Genomic DNA, 17,928 nt, shown 5'->3' on the forward strand with positions numbered 1-17,928 from the left:
GAGAAAGATAGTTTTTGATTGGCTTGCTTGTCATTAGATATCGTTAGATACTAGGAAGGTCGATCTTGTCCGCAAGATTGACTCATTCCGTGTGACAAAATGGCGACTCCACTGGGGCACTGATTTGTTTGATTTTTCCTTTGTTTTCTACTTTGACCTGAGAAACCGTATTTTTGTTTCTAGCTTTTGGCTTGATGATTGTGGGATTGGGTAGATCTCTTTGGTTTTGAGTTATTTTTCATTTTTCATAGTTTTGGGAGAGGATCGCACCCTCTGTGTTAAGCACAGTGTGGACTTTTCCGCAGTTTTGCTTTGTCCACAGAGCGGGACCGCACCTGTGCAAACTGGGTGCCTGCGTACCTTGTCAAAATTTTGAAAAATTTCAAATTTTCTCTTTTTTATTAGTTTAGATTTTGTTCATAGGTTTTAGCCACTGCCCAGACCTGCATGTAACTTGTCAGAAGCTTTCCTTGGTTTGATTTCATTGGCGTTAGGGTTTTAGGTGAAATTCATAGAGATTTTGTGCTTGGGTTTGATTTTCATTTTGGTCTTGTAGTAGCTCTGAACTTAGAAGCTGTAAAAACCTCAGATCTCCTTGGTCTTTACCAGTCTTCTTGTGAGTTTGGCCATTTGCAAAATCTACCTTTGTTGAGGAATCCACTTTGTGTTTTCTCTTTACCCTGGACAAATTAGTCCTTAGTTGGATTGTAGCTAAGTAAAACATCCTTGAAATTACATCTTGTAAGCTTTTACTTCATAGATTTTTATTTTTATAAGTTTTTAGGCTTTATAGATCTCGAAATTAGTGTGGTTAATTATTTTGAGTGCTTTATAAAGATATAAAAATACAAAAAATCTCTTTTGAGGAAAAGTTTGTTTTGTAGTATTTGAGTTTTGGATAAGAAAAAGGAAATTTTTGTGAAAATAACTAGTGGTTTCGTTTTGAGTGCTTTAAAAAAAAAAAAAAAGCTTTTCCTTTGATTTCATTGTTAAGAAAGATTTGTGTTTACAAGTTTTGCATTCTCAAACTCTCTCTTAGCTAGAGATTCATTGAAAAGAAAGGATTGTTTTTCATCTTAAGTGCATATTTTTTAGTGATTTTGAGTCGAGTCTGCACACCACGAGTTTCATCTCCGCCACCTCTTGTCCTAAAGAAAAGCCAATAAATTTAACGCTTAAAGTAAAATCAACTTAGTAATCTTTTTATTTCTTAGGGCTCCTTATCACCAACTAGATTAGGCTAGTGTCTTGGAATAGGTTTTAGTTAACAGTCCAAGGCAGTAAAACAAACAAGTAGCTTATCTTGCGGTAGGATTAAATCCAATTGTTACATCTATACTCTTGGAAAGCTCCTCTTAAAGGAGAAGCACGAGATCGTGTTCGAACCAGTGAGGGGATCAATCCTCCTTCATTGGGAACGATGCCAGATATTCACGTATTAAAAACGGTAAACCTCGGATTAACCATTGTCGAGGAGCCTGGGGTCACTTGTTGGTAAACCTTGGATTATTGTCAAGGAGCCTTCAAGGGGATTGAGCTTGTTACTCTGCCCTTGCGTGCGTATCGGATCGTAGACTGTTCCCCCAGGTATATTTGTTTCCATTGGTAACCATAGTGACCATAATCTATAGGATTCTTCCTAAGGTGACGGTGGAGGGAAGATCCCACTGTACCTGGAGCAGACGTCGGCTAGACTCACTTGGATTTTCTGGGGGGTTCTCTTCACTCGAGAAGGTTTTGTGGAGGAACTTGTGCCAGTCTATTCATTAAGCAGGTTGCCGGGGTAACTGTTCCAACCGCCATTTTTGTATTGGATTCTACGACGTTGGATTTCATCACCAACTAGTGTTTTCAGTACGGAAAGTTACTGTTTGTGAGTGGTTTGACTCCTTAGATTCTTTAGGCGTGTGTTTCAAATTTTTTTGGTTCTTTAGAGACTATAGGAGGTTTTCATTTGAGATTTTGCTTTGTTTGCGTGTGCAGTAATTAAAACTTTTTAATCGTGGCTGAATTACCGAGAAAGTCCCGTCGCCTTCGGGGCCAACCTCCTGAGTTTTCACCAAGCCAGCTAGAAGGGCTATGAGCCCTTGTTACTCCTAGTGATAGTAGAGAAGGGTCACTTGAAAAGGGAGAGTCTTCTTTGGTGGTACATCCTGATTACCAATCCTTAGTAGCAGATTATAGTCAGCAGCCTGTTTCAGTTTCCGAAGTTACTGGTAGTTTTTCATCTTCTACTGAATTCACCGAGGAACCTGAAATATCTGAACCAGAAACTGAACCTCCTGCTACTCCAACATCAGGGTTAGCCTCTCCAGTTTCTAGTGCTCCTGATTCACCCAAGGTAGAAAGAGTTATTACCCAAAATCTTCCTTCTGGACTAATTGCCATCGAAGAACTTGTTACTCCAGAGGAGGAGGAAGGTATATCTATCCCTGAAGGTCAACCGGTTATAGAACTTAGAGAGCGTGAATCTATATTTTACAGTCCACCTAGGAGTAAGGTTTGGTATCTTTCATTGACTAATTTTTTGGAAAACCCAGGTCTAAGTTTTTCACCACCTCGGATTCCTTTTCACCCAACACCTAGAGGTTATTATCCTTTGTTAAATATGTCGAGACAGTCGTCCATGTCTTCTCAATCTCCCGAAACTTTTATACATGGCGGTCCTTCTATTCCCTCTGGGTATCAGTCTCTTTCTGGTACTTTTTCTGGAGCATCTCCTCAACCTAGTCAACAAGGGTTATTAACTGGAAATAATGGAGCTAAACCGTTGAGTGTAGAAGACGTTCTTATGATGTCAGGTACCGTTCCTAATCCGCAACCTCAAGGTGGCCAGTTACCGCCTGGGGGTCAGCCTCAAGGTCCTCAAATATCGCCTAGGGGGGAACCTCAAGGTACCCAATTACTGCCTGGGGGGCAACCTCAAGGTCAGTACATACCTATGGGACAGTACATACCTCAAGGCCAACCCCAGACTCAATATGTACCTCAAGGTCAACCCCAGTACCAATACGTACCTCAAGGTCAACCTCAGTATCAGTATGCGCCTCAGGGTTATCAAACCCAGGGTCAATACCCAACCCAAAGTTACCAACCACCTTCCAGTCAGTCATTTGTTCAAGGAACTGGAAATGTACCTTTGAATTGTCAATCCTACCCTCAACCCGGTTATGGTCCTCAATATGCTCAACCTGCTATGGGTCCATACCCCGGAATAACTTTAGTGTGGGATCCATCACAATCCCAACAGGTCTTGCAACTGAATGTGCAGTTGTCATCTCAAACTGGACAACCCTTAGTTTCTGGTTCAATCCAGCAACCTGTTCAGTCTACTATTCAAACTTCTGCACCTTTTGTGGTTTCTCAGCCTGGGCCTAGTACGCCTCGTACTCCACCCCAAACGGCTCCTGTAACTGCTGCAACGTCTGTTCCATCTACCCCACCTACGTCCGGAGTATCTACAGCCCCAGTTTCTACTGTTCCTGTGTCAATTCCTCAAGCATCTTTACCTCAGTCTGGACCCACAGTCCAGACTTCGGTTCAAATTCCTGTAGGACAACCTGGTCCAAGTACGGTTGTCACAAGTCAACCCCAATTTACTTATCAACCGTACCAGGGACAATACCAATACGGTCCTGTTGTGCAACAACTAGTCTATCAGTATCAACCATACCCTGGGTATACATATCAACAACCTCAACAACCCCAGTACGGTCCGATTAATCCTGGTTTTCCAGGAGGATATAATATCCCAAATGCAATTCCTATTCCTAGTTATCCTGGATATCCTCCTCCTGGGGCTGGTCTAATGACCTAGAGTTTTCGGGACCCTAATCGTCAGTTACCGTTTATCGCAACTTTGGATTTGCCTGATTTGTCACGCCTTACGAACGATCCAATTAACTATCTTCCGTTTTGGCCGCCAATGCCGAATAAATTGCCTAGTGATATTCCCAAGTTCAAAGGTAAACCAGGGGAGGACCCGTCAAATCATGTGATGACCTATCACCTCTGGTGTGCCTCTAATTCCATTTCAGATGATTCAATCCGTTTAAGGCTTTTTCAACACACTCTAATTGGTCTTGGGGCCAAGTGGTATATAGAATTAACGCTAGCCACTTTTTATAATTTTAGTCAGTTAGCTACCTCGTTTTTAACTCATTTTCAGTTGCCGGTCAGATATGATAATGGTACGGAGTTATTAACTTCATTAAAATAGTCAACGTCCACTTACATTTCCGATCACATTCATGAATGGAGACGTCGACGGCATTTAGTGAAAGTTTTTATCCCAGATCAAATCTTAGCTGAATGGTTTGTCAAATCATTACTACCGAAGATTACTGAAGACGTAGCTAAAGCCAGAGTAGTTACTGAGGAGCAAGTAATTGCTCAAGCACAGTACCTTGACCTAGTTTACACGCAGTCAGGTACGTTACACGAGAAAATCCCCGATCTTCCCAAGCAAAACCAAATAGCTGCAGCTCCGTCAGGGTCTCATGCTGCTGATGGCATGATTGGTACGGTCAATACTAAAAGTAAGAAGAAATCTTCCAAGAATTCTTCTCCTATTATAACCTTACCAGATTCCCCGACTGGAGATTCTTTCGCGGAAATTTCCGCCGATATTCACGTTGTAGAGACATCTTTAGCTAAATCAAAATCCGGCGGTAAGAAGAAAGGGAAGAAGAAAAATAAAGCAGACAAAAACCCAAAAGAGAAACCAGAAAAAACGGAATCTACTGATGAGAAACGCAAACCTCGTTATCCTTGTCTTATTTGTGAAGAAGAACATTTTACAAGAGACTGCCCTCATCATGCAGAGGTTGCGAAAATTGTCAAAGGTTCCCAAACACCTGCTGTTTTGAAGGATCCTTTTCCTAGTCAAGACAGTAAGATGGTAGGTTCTTCCTCGAATGCCGCCGAAGAACCCATAATGATGATGTCCCATGTTAGGATTGCGACTCGATCGCACGATTACGGAAGTAAAAGTCCTGTTGGTGGAAAGGAGCCAGAATCTTCTAATTTGAATCCATCAAATTTAGCTCCCGGTTCCGATCCACTACAGATCGAGAAACCTAACCCAGACTTAGTGATCAAACCGCCCGCTAAGGGTATACTTCGAAAGTCTACTTTCAATCCTCATGCAAGAGCGGCTCAGAACTATAACATTGTTGAAGATTTAGCTGTTTCACCTTCAGCAATGTCGGCTTTGGAAGTGCTGCAATCGTGTCCAGCATAGCGTAAATTACTATTGTCGGCTATCGGAGCTGTTGACGTTCAGGACTCGAACCTGATAATTTTCGATCTAGAAAATAGTACACCTTGTTTACCTCATCAAATGGCTTTCCAGATCCCAGTGTTAGTCAAAAACAGGCCCTGCTATAGGACTGTGCTTGATGAGGGGGCCTCGACGTGTATTATGTCGATTCAGTGTTGGAGATCGCTTGGTTCTCCTACGCTTAACCAATCCCCGACGATTCTAAAGGCCTTTGATGGCTGTGGGTTTCATCCTTTTGGCATTCTACAGGATTTACCTATAGGGGTTGAAGGAAAAACCGTTAATCTAGATGTGGAAGTGGTCGATGCCCCTCTGGATTACAACCTTCTCTTGGGTCGTAGTTGGTCTTACGCTATGACAGCTGTCGTTTCATCGGTCTTCCGGCTTGTGAAGTTCCCTCATAATGGGAAGATCGTAACTATAGATCAATTGACTTACTTTTCGTCCGACCCAACCTCTTCTGAAAGTATTCAACATGTCGGTAAAACGACCATCCCTTATAAGGATGTTGGAGTAGGACTCGTTAAAGATTCCGGTTTACTGGGCACTTTTTCTTTTCCTCCTCCTAATGTATCGTCTTCTATAGCAACCATTCATATGATTTCATCGAACGATCTTATTTATGACGATCCTTGGATCGTACCTTCTAAATCCGAGATCGATTCGCTCGATGATGCTATGCCTTTGAGTCCCTATGAAATTGCCTATCAGACTGTACAGTCTTTTTCCGACACATCTGTTACACAAAAATCTATCGCCATGACTATTTGCAGTCAGTATGGGTCCCTCAACAACCATACTGTCCTCCTTGGCAAGTCTAATACCTCAGCTCCTCATGTCAAACTCCAAAAAAGAGAGAAAGTCCTTTAAAAATCAATATAACTCTGGTTCCGCACTTTCTCCTACTATTGCCTGCGGTCCCGCACCCCATGTTCATAATACTTGCGAACCTGCCCGCTCTGTCCATAAAGGGGTGGGTGCGGACCCCTGTAAAAGTCAAAAGGCGCAAGTTTTACTTCAAAAAACTTACTTGTGGTCGATTCTAGAGGATTCTAGAAGGTTGTTTGACGTGGATTGATCGCTCCCAGGTGGTTCATGCATCCCAATGAAGGAGGAACTAATCCCATGATGAGAGGAGTTATCCCTTTGAAGAAGGAGCTTATCCCTTTGAAGGTGGACCTGCTAACTTCCCTACAAAGCACTATAAATAAAGGCATTGGGCCAGTAGCAGAGGAGGTTGAAAGCTGAACATTCCTAAGGGTAGATGCTGTTGAAATTAGGACTCCCTAATTAAGCTTGAGAGGAGAGATCACATACCTTTCTTGGCTTCATTGGGAAGTGAGTGAGCTTATCAAAGTAGAGGAGACTTCTTGCTGGACCCTGGGAGGAACCTGTACAGCACCAAGGCACAGGTTGTAAGGTTTCTCTTATTTCAAGTTAATACAATTAAGCTCATTTTTCTCAACAAGTTGTTATATATAATTTGTTTCATAAACTCCTTGGTCTTTATGATGAGTATGCTTTACTATATTAGTTTTTCAGGTGCTATGTAATTTGTTTGCTTGTTTGTGTATGCAGGCTTCAAGGAGCTCATTTGGATCGAAGAGGCTTGACTGCTACAAACTCGCGTTGGACCAAAGGTAGGCCTTAAACACCTGTTTGCTTCTATTTTAAATGCATATTTAGGGAAAGATAGTGTTTGATTGTTCTGTTTGTCGCTAGAAATCTTTAGTTTCTAGGGAGGTCGATCTTGTCCGCAAGATTGACTCTTTCCGCATGACAACATCTTCGACCCAATCTGACTTAATGAACGTGGTCCATGACGAATCATCTTCGACATCGAACCCAAATTCAAAAACATTTTCCGAATTTGTTCATACTGATGAGCAAATTTGCGAAATCCTGTGTGTAGATGATCTACCATGCGAAGATTTTCATCACAGATCTTCATTTTTACCTGAGATCGATCGTTTTGAAAATGATTTTTCATCCATTTTCTCAATCGAATATGTCAAGGAACCTCAGAGCCCAATGAAAAATCCTGATTCTGAGCTAAATTTGGGAAATATTTCTCGAACTAATCCTATTGACATTTCGGTTAAGCCCGGGATTGTTGAAAACGTTCATATAGGTGCCTCTTGTACAGAAGATGATATCCAAAAATATAAGGCCCTATTTTAAGAATTTCGCGACGTGTTTGCCTGGTCATATGAGGAAATGCCAGGAATCGACCCCGCCATTGTTGTTCATGAGATCAAAACCTACCCGGACGCCAAACCCGTCCGGCAACGTTTGCGTCAGATTCACCCGCGAAAAGCTGCTGCCATTAAAGCAGAAGTTGAAAAATTATTAAAAGCAGGGTTCATTTATCCTATCCCGTTAACGGACTGGGTATCGAACATTGTTCCTGTTAATAAAAAACAAGGAACAATAAGAATATGTATCGATTATAGGGATATTAATCGAGCCTGTCCAAAAGACAATTACCCAACACCCTATATCGATCAAATCATTGACGATTGTGCCGGTAGTGAACTGTTTTCCTTTATGGATGGTTTCTCCGGTTACAATCAAATAAATATTCTACCTGCTAATCAACCAAAAACGGCTTTCATCTGTCCGTGGGGGACATTTGCTTATTGCAAATTACCCTTTGGACTCAAGAATGCCGGGGCAACTTTTCAACGGGCCATGTCTTACGCGTTTCATGACATCAAGCACATTGTGCAACCTTATCTCGATGATTTACCTGCTCATTCATTACATCGAGCTGATCATCTCATCCATTTACGAGCTATCTTTATGAGATGTAGGCATTATCGAATTAGGTTGAATCCACATAAGTGTGTTTTCTGTATAGAAACGGGTCGGTTACTTGGGTTTGTTGTTTCGAAAGCCGGCATTCGTGTCGATCCCTCGAAAGTTGAAGCTATCATCAAATTGCCTCCTCCTTCGAGTCTTCGCCAACTCCAAAGTTTGCAAGGGAAAGCAAACTTTTTACGACGATTCATTCCAAACTACGCCGAGATTACTAAGGGTTTTACCCGGTTGTTGAAACAGAATACACCATTCCTTTGGGACGAGATAGCTGACAAATCTTTTGATGTGTTAAAACATGCGTTAAACCATGCGCCGCTGTTGCATCCACCCAACTACAACCAGGACTACTTCTTATATCTCGCCGCTTCACATTCCACCATTGGGATGGTCTTAGTTCAGGAAGATGAATCCAGTAGTGAACATGTGATATATTACCTTAGTCGGACCTTAAATCCCACTGAGCTAAAATACTCACATGTGGAGAAATTGGCCCTGGCAGCTGTTCAAGCTGTCCAACGATTTCGTCATTACATTTTACTATGCAAAACTACAGTCATTTCTGATTGCAACCCTATGATCTATATTTTAACTAAACAATTGCTAGGGGGCAAGTACTCCAAATGGATTGTCATCTTGCAGGAGTTCGACCTAGAATTTGAAAAGTCTAAGTCAAAGAAATCTTTAGTTTTTGCAGAGTTAATGTGTGACTTCCCGCGTGCTGATACAGAAATAGTGGCCGAGGAACCCATTGCGGATGAATCGTTATTTCTAATCAGCACTTTAGATCCCTGGTATGGAGATATCATAGTTTATCTCCAAACCCAATCCTTTCGGCCTGAACTTTCAAAATCAGAGCGTCGCAAAATACGATTTCAGTCCCAACAATACAAAATAATTGGAGATACACTTTATCGTTATGGAGTGGACTCTATTTTCCGACGCTGCTTAACTCACGAGGAAGCCGAAAGGGTTCTTAATGACTGTCATTCAGGAGCATGTGGCGGTCATATGTCTGGGTTTGCCACGGCCCAAAAGATATTGCGCGATGGCTATTTTTGGCCGTCTTTGTTTAAAGACTGTATTAACGCGATCCGAAAATGCCACAACTGCCAAATTTTTGATCGAAAGATGCGTGCTCCTCCTGCTCCTCTCCACCCTATAATTGCCGTCGGTCCTTTTGCCAAATGGGGAATCGATTTTATTACATGTAACCCTCACTCGGTTGGGGGGCATGCATACATTATTCTCGCAGTAGATTACTTTACCAAGTGGGCCGAGGTGATGCCTACATTTGAAGCAGACAGCAAAACTGCTGCAATTTTCGTATTCAATCATATAATTGCTAGGTTTGGTGTTCCACAAGCAATCATTACTGATCATGGATGTCATTTTCTAAACATTATGATGACGGAACTTACAGACCAACTTGGTTTGCGTCATGATAGTTCAACACCTTATTATCCACAAGCTAACGGTCTGGTTGAAGCCATCAACAAAGTTCTAGTTGTCATGATCTGACGAATCATTGGAATTCATCGGTCAAATTGGCATAACATGCTATTCTCAGCGCTTTGGGCATATCGAACCACAGTAAAATCGTCAACTGGTTTCACTCCTTTCCAACTAGTTTATGGTTTGGAAGCTGTGCTACCTATTGAATGCGAAATCCCATCATTGCGAATGGCCATCGAATTACTTCCAGCCACCTCTGAAGAGGAGAGACGTTTCTTATACTTAGCTCAGCTAGATGAGAGTCGACAAGATGCTGCACTAGCAATCGAAGCTCACGCCAAACGTATTAAAGCTCAGTATGATCGAAATGTCACCCCTCGAAATTTTTCAGAGGGAGACCTAGTTTTATTGTATGATCAAGCAAATGATAAATTAGGCGCTGGAAAATTCGTGCCTATGTGGCATGGTCCCTATATTGTTAAGCGAAAACTGGAAAAAGGGGCCTATGAACTGGTAGACTTTGATGGGATCTCTTTAGGTAAACCCAGAAATGGTCTTTCCCTGAAAAGCTATTATGTGTAAATTTAGATGTGGAGATCTTAGTTAGGTTTAATTTTCTTTATAGCTAGTATATGTTAGATTTTTAAAGTGTGCTTAGTTTTAGAGAGTGTTTTGTCATTGTTCTACTTATCTTGATTTTACTCTTGATATTGCAGATGTCGACGTCTCTCCAAACATATATTGGTTTTGCTGATGGCGCTTGTCGTAACGCACGGAATATTTCTTCCGCAGCTTGGGTTATCTATTCACCCTCTGATGAGTTAGTATCTATGCATGGGGTGAGCCTCGGTCAAACAACGAACAACATTGCCGAATATAGTGCAGTGATTGAGTTATTATCCGAATCCATCTCATTTGGGATTCAGAGTTTGATAGTGAGGTTAGATTCTGAACTCGTTGTGTTATAGCTTAATAGAGTATATGCCATTAGAAATCCAGTTTTATTAAGATTATTTTTGAGAGTTCGTCTCTTGGAACGTGAGTTTGATTACATTGAATATCAGCATATTCCAAGATATTTAAACACATTAGCAGATGCAATTGCTTCTCGAATGTTAAATAGACATTTGCAATAAATCAAACAAGTAAATTCAAAAACATTTCATAATATGTTTTGCAAGGTGAGCTGGTAATAATGTCATAATATATCATAGTAGTGTGTCAAATATACATCGTCTTCGATCATAGGTTGAAAAACACCTTATGATCGGCAAAAATGATAAGTACAAAAAACAAAATGTCATATGTGTCTACAAAGTGACCATCCTATCACTGGTGATGATCTCGGTATGAAACCACTGTACGGGCCACCCTACACAGGAACCTCCTAAAAGGTCCTGGGACCCCAACCACATAGCGCTGCAGCCTAATAGGAATGTCATCTATAGTAGTCTCTGGAATGTCTGCTGTAAGGCGCTCTAGATGGCTCTCCAACTCGGCCAAAGTCTCTGTGGCCTCGTCCTGTGGGGCCGGTGCCACTGCAACTGGTTGTCTCCTCTTGTAAGGCCGGAGATTGGCTGGACGCCGTGGACCTACATCTGCATTTGGAAATTTTACTATCAATTTTGAGACGAAATAAAAACAAAAAAAATATATACATTAGATTACAAAATGTCAAAAATGAGGTTACCTGAATCGTCCCATTGCTCTCCTGGTGGAAGAGCCATGTCCGGGTCACCATGAAAATCAACCCCGGCATAAGGAAAATCCTGAATAGCAAATACCTAGTTCTCTAACCAGTGAAAGTACTCAGGAGTGAATCGAACAACCTCTGTCCCCTCCTCAGGATGACGGTCCATAACCGCGACCCATCGCATCAGTTTGGGCTCTCGAGGAAGCCCAACCTCCACGGTGAGATGCTGGGGGATCAGCATTGGAACCCTTTCCAAGCCAAAATTCACAACTAAAGCACCATAACCAAAGGTCTTTAGTTGTCCGTTTTTGGCTCTGGTTAGTTGGCCTTTTATGTTAGCCAACACAACCTCGCACCAGTTGAAGACGATGCCTCGAAAGCAATCAACTGCCATCCGCATCTGGGATCCAGTGGCAATATGTAGTGCGGCACTCCCGCAAAGTTTGGTAACTGTGAAAGCAATGACCGTAAGTTCAGGACGGGATATGGTCTTGATATCTATCCCCTTGTCTCGAGTCTAAACGTTACACCACTCTAGTCGGAGGCTATCGACAGACTGGACACCTGGCCTAGTCTTGAATAGAGTCAAGTGTTCGCCTCTCTTAGGTAAACCAGTTAGAAAATAAATGTCTGCCGGCTCCATTTCGAGCTGGTGACCTCCTATGAAGAAACACTGGTCCTGAACGTTCCATCTGTCTACCAGCCACTTTAAGAAGTCAACTTGGGCCCTCATGCCAGGTATGGCCCAGTGTTTGTATAAGCCGCATGCCTTCAATGCATCGATCGAAGGTTGATGATTTATGGCGGCCAAATCTACATCCTCATGCTCTCTTTCACGCCAATCAAGCATGGTGAGCAATCTACATGCAGCAAAAAGGCGTATTAGAATTCTTAAAATAAAAAATTTTGGTCCATTTTTGAGTTCTTTTGGTTTTGAAACCCATTGTGCGGGGTCCACACCCTGCCTTTAGAGACAGTGCATGGGTATGCAGGCTGCCTTAAGGGCAGGTGCGGACCCCCGACATTTTTCTAACTGAGAAAATGTCGGGGTCCGTGGGTCCCCAGTGCTATACCTGCGAACCCCGGAGCGCGGGTTTTGAAACCAAAAGTCCTCCAAAAAACAAAATTAAAGACCTAAAAACGAATTCTAAACGGATAGAAATGCAAAGAGGGATATTGTGGATTACCTGGAGGAGACGGCGTTCGATTCTGACGGTTGGATTTTCCGCAATCTTCACAGAAAGTTTCTGACTAAAAACCCTTTTTCTCACCTCAACAGTTAAACGGTAAAAATGAATTGGTAAAAACCCTTTTTATAAGTTTTTTGGATAAATGAATGGTTAATTTGTTTATTTTTCACTATGGAAAGGTATTTTTCAAAGCATTTTTATCCATTTCAAACAGGTATGAGTAATGTGTTGGCTTTTGTGCAGGATAACGGACTTTTCAGGTAAAATTCATCATTTTTCACGAAAAAACATCAGAGTCACCTTTAAGCTCTTTTCTGACTCCTAAAACATGAAAAGATCACCGAGTTTTTCTTTTTAAACTCGTTAAAACGGAACTAAAAGACGGTCATCTTACAACCCTTTTCTGACCGAAGAAACACGAAAAGATTGCCGGATTTTTGTCATTTCAGATTCGATATTGGTACTAAAACGACGTGTCCTTTGTCGCTTTTTACTTTTCAGATCAGAGACACTAATTACGAAAAGTACTCCTTGGTCATAAGATTAAGCGGTTCTCTCAAGTATTATTTTATACTTTTTCGGGCTTGGGAGACACAAATTTACGAAAAAGGACAACCATGGAGTTTTCTTATGTTTTTTCAAACTTCATAAAATTGAAAAACACCGAGTTTCTCCTATACTGGACTCGTTAAAATTTAACAGTAAAGGACCTGTTCAATTACAAATAGGAACGGACCACTCCTTCTTAGGGTTCGAATTTAAACTAAGTTGGACTCATCCGAAGGATGAGCTTATAATCAAGCAAATGTTATCCTCCTCAAGCTTGTTAAAAAATAAAGAGGTACTTGCCAGAAATGGTGGGGGAAAAGAGAGAAAGATGACCCTGTTTGTCATACTTTGTAACCACTCTTGAACACGACACTTTTATTCACCTGGGTTGGGAAATCCTTTGCCTAACAGTTGATCAAACCAATTGAAAGTCGTCAGCCGGTTTCTGGGTATTAACTTTGGGTCAATTGTCACCAAACCATATGTTGTGTCATTATGTGTTCAAGAAGTCAGTGCGAATAAGCCATTCATATGCAAAATATTTGTCATCCATCTTGACCATCCCTGAGTTAGTCTTTGCAACTACATTTCTTCAACTTGATATATGATTTCGTGTTGTGAGCTTGCTTATGACAGATCACTTTCTATCAACTTCAACTCATTATCTAGAAAGATGATCTAGAAATCATCAGTACCTTGGGATCTGCATGCCTCAATGGCAGGTTTCTCACCCTCGACGACAGGTTATTGACCTTCGATCGAAGGACTCCATGACATGTTCGCCATCAACACATCTATTCACATCTCATGGATTGTACTGAGTACTTTGAGAACCATTGACATTAATGGTGATCTCTCTCACACTTGTTAACAGTTTACATTATTGACTGGTAATCAAGTGGATTCTACCATGTTCGACTTCAACACATTCATTCACATGGATAGAATCGTACTGTTTCGGGAAGTAGAAATCAAGACCCTGGATCTAGTTTCCGCCATCCAGGCTGCGAGGAGTTTTGTATTCATTATACTGTAAGACTAATGATAAATAGATGGCTGCGTCCATACTGTGTCTACATGTGTCTATGATTATGATGTATTGCAAGATCGTTCCTGTATCAGAGCAGTAGTTAGTTGGTTAGTTAGTTTTGATATGAGTATGGGAATGCCTACCTCAGCGATGATATGATGTCATATATATATTTTGTATTGAATGTTTAGAGGTTCCAACCGGGCTCTCTACAAGATAATCCTCGAAATGATAAAGTACTTCACTCTTCCTAGATGATACATGAAACCCTGATCTACTACAGACTTCGCACTTTAGGGGGCAATCTGTTACACAAAAATATGTCACCATGACTATTTGTAGTCAGTATGGGTCCATCATCACCATACTGTCCTCCTTGGCAAGTCTCATACCTCAGCTCCTGATGTCAAGCTTCAAAAATGAGAGAAAGTCCTTTAAAAATCAATAAAACTCTGGTTCCGCACTTTCTCCTACTGTTGCCTGCGGTCCCGCACCCCAAGTTCATGTTACCTGTGAACCTGCCCGCTCTGTATCTAAAGGGGTGGGTGTGGACCCCTGTAAAAGTCAAAAGGCGCAAATTTAACTTCAAAAAACTTACTTGTGGTTGATTCTAGATGATTCTAGAAGCACTTTTGACATGGATTGTTCGCTCCTAGGTGGTTCATGCATCCCAATGGAGGAGGAACTAATCCCCTGATGAGAGGAGTTATCCCTTTGAAGAAGGAGCTTATCCCTTTGAAGGTGGACCTAGTAACTTCCCTACAATGCACTATAAATTAAGGCATTGGGCTAGTTGCAGGGGAGGTTGGAAGCTGAACATTTCTAAGGGTAAATGATGGTGAAATTGAGACTCCCTAGTTAAGCTTGAGAGGAGAGATTACATACCTCTTTGGCCTCATTGGGAAGTGAGTGAACTTGTCAAAGTAGAGGAAACTTCTTGTTGGACCCTGGGAGGAACTTGTACAGCATCAAGGCACAGGTTGTAAAGTTCTTCTTTCATTTGAATTAATACAATCAGATTCATTTTTCTCAACAAATTGTCTTATGTCAATTGTTTCATAAATTCCTTGATCATTATGATGGATATGCTTTATGATATTGGCTTTTCAGGTGCTATTTAATTTGTTTGCTGGTTTGTGTATGCAGATTTGCTACAAGGAGCTCATTTGGATCAAAGGACTGAGGCCTCCACAAACTTGCATTGGATCCAAGGTAGGCCCAAACACCTATTTGCTTTTGTTAATATATTGCATATTTAGAGAAAGTTTTTGATTGGCTTGCTTGTCATTAGATATCGTTAGATACTAGGAAGGTCGATCTTGTCTGCAAGATTGACTCATTCCGTGTGACAGTGCTCATCTAACACCCTGAATGATGATTCGATTAGGCTTCACCTTTTTCAACAAACACTAACTGGTCCGGAAACAAAATGGTATATCGAATTACCTAGAGCTTTGTTCGATAACTTCAACACCCTTGCCACTACCTTTTAAACCCCTTTTCAGTTACCCGTAATGATCCGAATTGGATCCATAGAAGACTGTCAAAGAACCATGACTGTATCAGGTTGGAGAAAATCTCTAAAGAATTCCAAAACAACGATCAGAACATCCTTGAACCAGTGGCAATGGCAACTAGCATGGAATGACGAGGATCTCGGTCAAAGCGCATTGACTGAGGCCTATGGAGATTGTGCAGGAGGTCAAAGTAGCCCCTGGGAGCCCTGGATCAGGAAAAGGAGGCGAAATTTGATGCGCGATTAGCGGTTAGCGCTAATCACACATTGCTGGGTGAATAGGGCCGTGAAGGAAAAGCCCAAGCACTCAGTTGCGTGGGGGAACTAGAGAACCATGGGCGGAAAAGGAAGAAGTGCTGAAAGTACAAGGCAAGACCCATGCTCTGGAAATCAACAGTTTTGATTGGGGTGGCCTTAAACGGTAAGAGGTTTTGGACGAGAGCAGAGCGATTCCATACATGAACCAATGCGTGGTAGGTGGAGGTGAGAGAAAACCGCCATTGATCGCGTGCTATCGGTCGAGCAAGTCAACCGCGTGAAACGTGTGTATGGCGTCAGATCTGGAGGACCCAAATCAGACGGCTGAGATCGCGCCCGATGGAGGAAGCAGAATCGACGAAGGAATAAACCGCGTTTTAGAAGGATTTGGAATCCGTTTGACTGCCACGGTGGAGAAAGACTTCATCCATGTCGTAACTGAAGAAATGAACCGACGAAGCATACTGGCACTGTTTAGAGGAGGACAAGTGGCCACTCCCTGCACGTTTATGATGACGCCAAACATGGAACTCCAAGCGTAGCTGCAAAAAGTGAATCGACAGAGGCGGAAGAGGAACCGAACAGACATTGGAATGGATGGATAAAAGCCATGAACAGAGATAGTTGAATCAGTGAAGTTAGACAGTTAGTCGAAGTCGAGAGACGAAGAAGTGGAACAGTGAACCCCGAGAGGAGGACTGAACACATAGAACAGTAAAGTAAAGTAGAAGAGATAGAGGGCTGAGCTGACCAGTGGCAACATCGAGCACCAGAGAGGTTGAAGACTCAAGCCATCCCATAGAGGATTTGTCCAGGCTAAGCACCACATTGGGCTCTTTCCATTGTAGACCAGAAGGTCACAGAGCTGGCAAAAGAAGAAGAGTCTGTGCACTCCAGTGGCTTGGGGAATCCAAGAACCACCCGGCCAAGCGGAATCTACTTCAGGAGAACTCATATTGGGTCCCTGTATTATAATTCTCTGCTTAAAGGCACAATAAAACAAGGCCACCACTGAAAGCTGGACCAGAGATGTAGCCCTGGAGAAACAGGTGAACTCCTTATTAAAATTGCTTGTCTCTTTGTGTTTGCTTAATGTATTTCTCTGTTGTCTTTCCATTTTATTGTCCGTGTATTAGAAATCTTATCGATCCATTGCTTCAATAAAACAGAACACACACCACCACATGAGTTTGTAATACCTTTAAACAATAAATCTTTAATTGATGTCACTCATAGGGTGAATATCAGATCAAGTGGTATTAGAGCTCTAGGCTGTAAGGTTAGACAAGCTTGTGTTGGTTGAGTTGTGAATGCTCACTAGATCAAAGCTCAAATTAGGAGAAGGAGAGTTGGTGGAAACTAATCCTGAAATTGGGAGAGTCTATTCTCGAAAGACAATGTCAGAGGAAGGTTTTGTAGGGCTAGACCCTCAATTCATAGAGAGTTTCCTAGCTATAAAGTCTATGGTAGAAGAAATGTATAGAGACTTTAGAAAGCAAAAGTTGGAAGATTCATCAGGTTCTAAGTAAGATAAAGAAGAAGATGAGTCTCACTTCCATGACCACTCCAAAGGAAAGGGGAAGGAGGAAAACTTTCTCACACCTCCTAATAGCCCTGTGCATAATAAGAAAGCATCTTTGATTAAGCTAGATGTTAAATTTGATTTGCCTATATATGATGGAGAGCTGAATGCTGAAAAGTTGGACATTTGGATTAGACAAATTGATGTGTATTGCAGGGTATAGAACATAGACTCAAACAAGAGTAAGATTCAGCTGGTAAGCCTACGCCTAGGAGGCACTGCCTTGGTTTGGTGGGAAGGCAGAACCCAAGCTGATATGAAAAGACATGGCAAGACTATCTCTGTCTGGAGTGAATTTGTTGCTGCAATCAAGAAGTAGTTCTATCCATTGGCCTACATGAAACAAGCCATGATGAGTTGGCAAACTCTTCGACAGTTGAAAGGACAAAGTGTGCAAGGGTATACTCAAGAATTCAGAAATAGAGCGTTGATGTTGGGTATCTCATTAGGCTCACCAGAGACTCTTTTGAAGTACATTGGTGGTCTACACAGCTAAATGAGGCATACCATCCTCATGTTTAATCCCACTAGTATAGATGAGGTATCTGTACAAGCTA

Source organism: Pinus tabuliformis, chromosome 2_1, assembly GCF_031772625.1.
Source record: "Pinus tabuliformis cultivar Carrire ecotype Pingquan chromosome 2_1, CPIR1, whole genome shotgun sequence".
NCBI lineage: Eukaryota > Viridiplantae > Streptophyta > Pinopsida > Pinales > Pinaceae > Pinus > Pinus tabuliformis.